The sequence below is a fragment of the Hakea prostrata genome, chromosome 7, assembly GCF_041222555.1.
Source record: "Hakea prostrata isolate BN-2017 chromosome 7, UWA_Hpros_2, whole genome shotgun sequence".
NCBI classification, from domain to species: domain Eukaryota; kingdom Viridiplantae; phylum Streptophyta; class Magnoliopsida; order Proteales; family Proteaceae; genus Hakea; species Hakea prostrata.
The window spans coordinates 14,512,173-14,518,708 of record NC_142606.1 but is presented as its reverse complement, the minus strand read 5'-3'; the positions used below and the strand labels follow the sequence as shown (position 1 = coordinate 14,518,708).

The 6,536-nt window shown below is 40.2% G+C and overlaps 1 pseudogene; it reads left to right on the top strand.

The window, feature by feature from the left end:
- Positions 1-1,840: 1,840 nt before the first annotated feature.
- Positions 1,841-3,951, top strand: LOC149010022 (putative UDP-rhamnose:rhamnosyltransferase 1 pseudogene; annotated as a pseudogene).
- The last annotated feature ends 2,585 nt before the right edge of the window (positions 3,952-6,536 follow it).

Below are 6,536 nucleotides of genomic sequence, written 5' to 3'. Positions count from 1 at the left end.
TAAATAATAATTGAATAGAAATGGGCAATGCCATACCAACATTCTATTAGTAATTGGACAGATTTTGATACTTCTAAATGGATACAAATGTGAATTTCAAAGCGAATTTCAACCATCCATTTACACCTCCCTACCACATGGTTTCAAGGCTAGGCCAAAGTCCAAGGTAAGGTGCATATGGGTTGGGCTTACTACTTATAAAGATTTTGGCCCACCAATACATTGTGTCTCCATTTTTGCAATGAATGAGTAGGTGTCAACTTGAGTGTTTTTTAGTATGGGTGTAAATGGATAACCAAAATTTGCTCCCGAATTCGTATCTGCATCTGCTTAGAGGTAACCAAATCCGTCCGATTACTAATAGGATGCGGATATGGTATACTCATTTTTAACTGATTATTATCTGTCCGATCAAATTATCCGAGTTGCTTATCTGGATTTGTTTTTTTTATTATTCTATATTTTTTTATTTGAAATATGTGAATATTTTTCTTGGTTTTATGCTAAAATAATTACCAAATATACTAAATTCTTAAATTTCAAACCTAATCTTCATAAATAAAGTGGTAAAGATGTTACCAGGTAGACGAAAACAAATATTAAATCTATATTCATTGCCATTTAGAATAATCTATTAAATAAAATAACTATCTGATTATCATTTGAATCCGATTGAATCCTAAATTCTTAAATTTCAAACCTAATCTTCAAAATAAAGTGGTAAAGATGTACCGGACACATATTCAATCTATATTCATTGCCTTTGAATCTATTCATAACTTCTATCATAGATACGTATATTATTCGAATCTGTCCGAATATCATAAGATACGGATATTGTTACCACTATCCGATCCGAATCCGATCTATTTGCACCCGTATTTTTTAGGTAGAATGGGCATTCATATCTTATCACCTAACCTTGAGTGCGGCCAATGTTCGCCTACCAGCCTTGGTGATTTCTTCTCTAAAGGTTTCCGGCACCTCATCATCCATCATTAATATAATTTAAATCTTTAATTGTAATTAGGGTTTTCTAAAGAATATATTCGTGACTAATCCTTATTTCATTTCATTCTCGTGTAATGTTATTTACTCCATCTGTTTTGTACAGTATAAATGTCATGTACAATATACATGTCACACAAATAATATATTTTCTTAAATACTCATTAATGGCAAATCAATTTTCCACATTTTTAGTTGGAAAATACTATCATATATCATTGAAAACTTACCTGTATTTACCCTTATGTAAGATTACTATTATTAATTACGTGACGGGTGGAGAATTTCATTATCTATTGAGTTGAACTTCTACAGTAAAGATCTGTGTTATTCCCACACTTCTACACACATTAGGAGTTAGACTAACTGGGGAGATCCATGTCTAATTTTCTTGTCAGAATTCAAAAACGGGTTTTAAGTTTTTAACAACACAATAGTAAGGGAAAAGCATTGATGGAGAAACAATAAAGAAGGTGGAATGCCACCAACAATGTCAAAAGAGATTGAAACGATATCCTCTCTTGACTCTCTTAACCACAAGCTAGGGTGGCATCTGTTAGGATCCTCTGAAATGTTTACCTCCGATTTTTCTTCATTAATTATGGTAGACCTCGTCGATCTCTCTCTCTCTCTCTGTGTTTTTAAAAAGCGTAATGGGAGAAATTTATTCTCCCAACTCTCCACCGCCATTGAATTGAAATTTCAGAGAAATACAGAGACACGAAACGTGGGTTGCCCTAGTCCACACGGCTTCCACAGTTCCACGCACTTCAATTCCTATTATATTATACTATATACCTCCCTACACACAACGTCACAGCACCGTGAAGAAAAGAAGAAAGACAAAGTAAAACCTTACTGCAGTGACGCTTCCTTACCTTACATGATTGCCTTTGTTTGTGATATACTGATCTTCCATCCAAGAGCTCCCCTTCTTATCTTTTCTGGCTTCAGTCATAAAGGGCTCCACTTCAATAGCTTGCCAACCCCGAGTTCTCGGCTTTGAACGGTTGGTTGCCATTACTTTGGTGGGTTGCAGGCCACTGCTCCGTTCATTACCTTTCCCGTGTTGTTGTAGTAGAAGTTGCAGTTATTAACGCTTCCGAACAAACGAATATAAATCCGTGAATCTGTAAACCATCTTCAACTCATCACAACACTCACTCTTCACTCTCAGTGATTTCATCCTCAATGGCTCCTACTGCTCCAGATGCTGCTGCTGCTGTAAAGGATTCGGATTCGAGAGAGCTTCATGCCGTAATACTTCCATGGTTGGCTTTCGGCCACATGATTCCATTTCTCAAACTCTCCACAGCCTTGGCCGAATCTGGCATCCGTGTTTCCTTCATTTCTTCTCCAAAAACATCCAAAGGCTACCTTCAGTCCCTCCTAATCTCTCCCATCTGATCAAAATGGTAGAAATTCCATTACCCCATGTAGAAGGCCTTCCCCCAGGCGTCGAAGCCAACACCGACGTCGCCACAATGGACCAAGATCCTCTCAAGATGGCTTACGACCTCATGAAACAACCTATCAGGCATTTCATCGAACAAGACATACCAGATTGGATTATCCACGATGGTACTCCCTACTGGATCTCTGATATCGCCCGCGAGTTTAAGATTCCACATATCCTATTCTCTGTCTACGCCGCTTCTGCCTATAGCTTCTTTGGGCCGCCGGAGTACATGGCTGATCCAAGCAAGTACTGGACATCACCCGAACGCTTAGCGTCACCGCCGGAGTGGATTAACTTCCCATCAACAGTCGCTTTTCCAGATTATGAAGCGCCTTTTGTGCTTATGGGGTTCTTCGGCATGAATAAAACCGGTGTCAGAGACAGTGTTAGGGTTGCCACCTGCATTCAGTCGTGCCAGGCAGTGGCGATACGCAGCTGCAAGGAGTACGAAGGTGAGCACTTAGATTTGTTAGAGACAATGTTCAAGAAACCAGTAATCCCGGTGGGTTTGCTTCCTCACGCAGCAGCGCCAAGAAAAGAGAACAGCGCTGCCGTAGGCGGAGAGTGGGCGGCGACATTCAAGTGGCTCGATGGACAGAAACCTGGCTCCGTCGTGTTTGTTGCGTTTGGGAGCGAGTGTAAGTTAAGCAAGGAGCAGGCGTACGAGATAGCTCATGGGCTTGAACTTTCTGGGCTTCCGTTTCTATGGACCTTGAGAAAGCCCATGTGGGCTGTAGACGATAATGAAGCCTTGCCATCGGGTTTCAAGGATCGAACAGCGTCCAAGGGTGTAGTGTGTATGGGGTGGGCTCCACAGATGGAAATATTGGCCCACCAGTCGATCGGTGGGTCCCTGTTCCATTCTGGGTGGGGTTCCGTTGTGGAGACACTCCAGTTTGGTCACACACTAGTGATCCTACCCTTGGTGGTTGACCAAAGCTTGAATGGTGCGTTGTTGGTGGAGAGAGGCCTGGCTGTGAAAGTAGAGAGAGGCAACCATGGATCTTTCTCCAGGGAAGCCATTGCAGCAGCTCTGAGGAAAGCCATGGTGGATGTTGAAGGTGAGACTGTGAGGACCCGAACTAGAGAGATGAAGAAAATGTTTGGTGATTTTGATCTCCATCGACAGTACATGGATGGGTTCATCCAGTATTTGAGGAAGGGTTCACATAATTAGATATGGATGTAGTTTCTCCTCACCCACCCAACTGGATACGTGGAGGTATCTGATCCACTAAATTTTCTCGTGTTTTTTCTTCTGTGTCATTTGGAATGAATCAGGACGACTGGTTCTGGATGTCTTTCTTCAATGGTCTACGTTACCTCTTTCTGAAGCTTGGAACAAAAATTATGTATCAATTGCCTCCTGTTTTGTTTATTGTATGTGCTCAAACTCTATCTTCTATCCTTAATTCAGGAGAAATTAATAAACTCAAACATTTGTTGACTGTTAAATTTTTGAAAGGCCAAAATTAGTGAAATTCATGCTTGGAGGAATTGTTTGGATCTTTATTGCAGGAAATCAATCTTAAAAATCATGCATCTCTTTCAGCTCAAATGTCCATATTATGTTTAGAAGATTATCAAGAATCCACTCTTAATTCCATATGGCGATTGACCTTTTCAGATGCCTTCGTCTTCCCACAAAAATATAATCCACTCTTAATTTCCATACATGCAGTGATGGACTTTTCAAATACCGTTGGTCTTCTCCCAGAATTTGACATTTTCAGGAAAAAATTTTGTAGTGTTTTTTTTTTTTGGGTGAACTTTTTTTTGTAATGTTAGTGACCGTACTTTGGCAAAATTCCAAGGTTGGATGAAAAGTCTTTTATCTCAAGCGGGTAAAGAGGTTCTTATTAAAGTTTCAGCTCTTCCTATGATTAATTTTACAATGAGTCATTTCAAATTACCAAAAAGTCTGTTTGATGCTATCAAAAGAAAGACCTCAAATTTCTTTTGGGATGAGGCAGCAGATATATACCAAATGCATTGAATTTCTTAGGGCCTCAGGATAAAAGGCCTTTTACAAAATCAATCTCTACTAGCAAAGAAGTGTTTGGAGATTATTGATAAACCAAAACTCTAGATGGGCGTATGCTTTGAATACTTCAAATTCCGTTGGAAGCCCAAGATATTTTCTGGGCTTGTTACCATACTTAACCTTTAGAACTTGAGAGATCCTATTTATACGGTGGTAAGAGTTACCATGGTTAAATCAGTGGCCAGTTCTCTTTCTACATTGTTGCTTCACACTTCAGCTTACCCGCTTCCCATCATAATGAGATCCGGAAAACAATGACAAATTACACATGGGGGCAAAAAGGGGAGGAGAAGAAGATTCATTGGATATCTTGGAGCAGGCTATGTGGATCCAAGGAGAGAGTGGGTCTAGGAATGAAGGATCCTATTCTTCATAATAGAGCTTTGTTGGCAAAAGTCGCTTGGAGACTATGGTATGATCCTTTACTCGCTTTGGGCTGTTTTTATGAAAGCAATTTATTTCCCTGACACTTCTTTGTTTGAAACGTAGGGTGGGAACAATCCATCTTGGGCTTGGAGGAGTATCTTCATTGGTAGGGAGGTGCTGATGGATGGCTTATGTTGGTAAGTTGGAGACGACAGTAATGTCAATATATCATGAGAGAATTGGATTCCAACAATTCATAACTTCAAGTACTAGTCTGTTAAGCCCGTAGGTTGTACGCTTAAGAGAGTAGAAGATCTTATTGATCCAGTCAACCGAAGATGGAAGAAAGAAATGTTGTGTTAGATTTTTTATGCAGGGGAGATCGAGGCAGTGCTAAAAATCAACCTACCTATCATACCCCAAGAGGATAAGCTGGTGTGGGGGGTAGTAAATCTGGCATCTTCTTGATGAAGTCAACGTATCACTTACTTATTAATCAAAGGGATCGCTAGCAAAGCTCTCTTCCCACTATATCTAAAAGGCATTCATGGGAAGAAATTAAAAAGGAGGAGTGGAAGAGACATTGGAAGTGTCAGACGTTGCCCAAGTTAAGGGATTTTCTTTACAGGGTGTGTGCTAGAGGAGTAGCTATTGCTGAGAACTTAGCTAGGAGACAGATTAAGACTGATAAAGAATGTAAGTGGTGTGACCAAGAGGAGACTGTTGGGCCCTTGTTATTTGAATGCCATTTTGCTCCAGCAATTTGGTGTGCAGTTGGGCTAGAGTTTGTTCTTCATGGAGGGGTAGATTGGTCGTTGGCTACAGTAATTAGGAGATGGGATCACAGGTCCTTTGGATCCAAGTTCCTCAGCAGAGAGTTGTTTAGCCAAGTTTCTTTTGTAATCTAGAGCATTTGATTGGCAAGAAATAGGAAAATGTTCAAGAACGAACTCATATCTCCTATCAATGTGGCTAATAGAGTTGCTGCAACTTTTCAAGAGTTTTGGGTAGTGCATGGTAGAAGGAATTTGCATGGGGCGGAGATTCCCAATGAAATCTCTAGCGCAGAGGAATGAGTCACGGATGTATGCTACATTCAAAGAGGAAAATGGAGCAACAAGGCTGGAATTCATTGCTTTTAAAGGGAGAACGCTGGTCTTTGGTTGCTCGGATCAGGCTTTGTCTTCCTCGGTGCTGGAAGGGAAAGCTCTTTCAGTGCTGGTTGATGCGGTATGGGCTCACAAGAATGGGATTGCAGAGGTTGTGGTTTTCTCTAAAAATTTGGGCTTGGTGGAACTTCTTGTGGACTGTGATCCCCCACCCCTCAAAAAAAAAAAGGTTGAATCGATTGTAAAAGATATTAAGGATTTAGCTCTCAGTTCTTCTCATGTAAGTTTATGTTTTGTTCTAGAGATGTGAACTTATTGGCCCATCCTCTAGCCCAGGAGGCCCGATCTGTACCTTGCAAGACTAGTTGGCCACTATCCACTTCCAGGATTCAGGCTCATTGTAATCTTTATGATTGGTCTTTCAAATGAAATTTAGTTTACCAAAAAAATAAAATAAAAATAAAATAAAAATAAAAATTAAAAAAACCAAAATACACCCAAACCAACATGTTTTTGCAACAATTATCCTTTGTTTTGGGGGGAGAAGGAA